The 2,446-nt window shown below is 38.8% G+C and overlaps 1 pseudogene; it reads left to right on the plus strand.

Moving 5' to 3' along the window:
* Positions 1-1,202: 1,202 nt before the first annotated feature.
* LOC123463598 lies at positions 1,203-1,532 on the plus strand (annotated as a pseudogene).
* Positions 1,533-2,446: the final 914 nt, after the last annotated feature.

The raw sequence follows: 2,446 nt of genomic DNA on the forward strand, positions 1-2,446 counted from the left end.
AGGCATTCTGCCTCACAATGCCATGCACTTTGAGAATGCATCTTGAGTCTCACTTATTCTTTTTTTTTTTAATATTTATTTCTTTGCAAGCAGACATAGGAGAGAGAGAGAATGGGCACACCAGGACCTATAGTCACTGCAAACGAACTCCAGATGCATGTGCCACTGTGCATCTGGATTTATGTGGGCACTGGGGAATTGAACCCAGGTTGTTAGGCTTTACAGGCAAGTGCCTTAACTGCTGAGCCATCTCTCCAGCCCCATCACTTATTCTTTATTAACTTGAAGTGGAGCAAATCACTACTGACTGCCTTTTGCATTTAGAGCACTGGATATGCCTAAGTGGACATAGTACCCATGTTCTCTGCCCCCACACAAATTCTATTATATTAGCTACTCAGATTTTAGTAGTTTTTGTTTTCTTATTTTCAGTCTTTCTCTCTTTTTTAACCATGCATTGTACTTCTCTCTAAAAATAAAGTTCAAGATCACAGGGCACTTCTTTTTGAATTTTTGTCTCTACCTGGCTGAGTCCCTGGCACATATTGAGGGCTCAATAAATATTTTAAAATTCATTTTAGATATCAAATTTATAGCTGATAGAGATGAATGAACACTTTGTTATTTGACAGGTTTTTAAGAGACATTCAGAAATGCATTGATGGCCCATTAAAGCCATGCTAATGTAAACGGGAACTTTAGACATCAGATACTAATATTTCCTTGCTTTTCTTACTTTTCCTGTTACTATCTTTATACCACAATATGACTTTTATAATGTGATGTTTCATCGATTTAACAAGAATTAAAGAAAGTACAAAGTTCATTGATCTTTGTGTCACAACTTTGAAATTGGCACTGTTACATTTTTAAATTTATCATTTTACTGTGCTACATATATAGGTATCCTAAATATGTTTTAATATTGGAGTCATACTCTGTGGAAAGTGATATAGCATATCTATTTCATAAAATATTTATTGAAAATACTACCTCATATCATTAAGCATTAAAGAATAATGTCATGGACATGGGATACTTACTGTGCAGTATTTATCTTTATTACATTACTTCATCTTCAGTCTACTTTTTTTAAAAAAAATTTTATTAGCATTTTCCATGATTATAAAAAAATATCCAACCTTGCTGCGCCCTAGCGAGTGGAGCACATCCTCGTCGTACAGCACCAGAGCCGCCCGACATCCCCGACAGAACGGACATGGGCAGAGCGATGGTGGCCAGGCTGGGGCTGGGCTTGCTGCTTCTGGCTCTGCTCCTACCCACGCAGATTTATTCCAACCAAACAGCTGTTGTACCAGTTTCAAGTAACTCCTCCCCGCATACCTCTGCTGCCCGAGTCCAAATAATGCCACCAGCAGAGGAAATTACAATACCCTGCAATCAGCAGCTGGTCTCCTTGCCATCTCGCTCTCTCTTCTACAACTCTACTGTTAGAGAGTCTCAGGCCAAGAAACGTCTCTACTTCCCCATCTTCTAACCCTAACCCGAACGGCAACTGCAAGTCCAACGTGGCAAGAAAGAAACAGGTCTGCATCATGCTGACTGATTCCACACCGTAGCGCATTCTGCAGAGAACATTGAGATTCAAAATTTGGTTGGTTTGAAGGACATGTTGAAGGGTTTTACAGAGGCTGAATGCCAACGTGAAATCTACTAGAGTTCTATGTACAAGATGAAGAGAGATACCATTCAAAATTAAGACGGGATTTGCTTGGGTGCGGCTTAAGAAATATGGACCCTTTAAAACTCTACTTTGAAACCAGGAATAGGTTTTTATCTAGAAAGAAGGATGGGGCATGGAATGGAGATTCAGTTTTCATTTGGTTCATTCAAATCTCTAAGGCCATGAAACAGTTAGGCAATATTAAAAGCTTCCATGATTTTATTTATATGTGTACATTTGAAGGAATGACAAGGTGGTTAGCTGGGAGTCCTCAGTGTACCATTACAGCATTGTTAATTTAATATAACATTCTAGATAAAGTTTCATTGTTAAACTTATATATATATCCCATGGTAATTCCCTCCCTCCCCCACCAGTCTACTGTTTTCCAGACACTGTAATGTCCTATAGATGAGAGGGCAGACTTTTGTCTACTATAGGGGATTATCCATTACAATGTGTTATTTATTTCAGCAACATTTCATGCAGCTAACTTTATTGAACAAATTATTTGCTAAATTATATTTGTTCAATTAATTCTCCAATTCAACAATATTTACTATCTCATATAAGAATCACTATGTGGGGGGGGGGGCTGTAGTGATGGTTTAGTGGTTAAGGCACTTGCCTATGAAGCCTAAGGACCCTGGTTCGATTTCATGGAGCCCATGTAAGTAAGATGCACAGGATGGTGCATGCATCTGGATTTCTTTTGCACTGACTGGAGGTCCTGACATGCCCATTCTCTCTCTCTTTCACTCT

The sequence above is a fragment of the Jaculus jaculus genome, chromosome 9, assembly GCF_020740685.1.
Source record: "Jaculus jaculus isolate mJacJac1 chromosome 9, mJacJac1.mat.Y.cur, whole genome shotgun sequence".
In the NCBI taxonomy this organism is placed as follows: Eukaryota; Metazoa; Chordata; class Mammalia; order Rodentia; family Dipodidae; genus Jaculus; species Jaculus jaculus.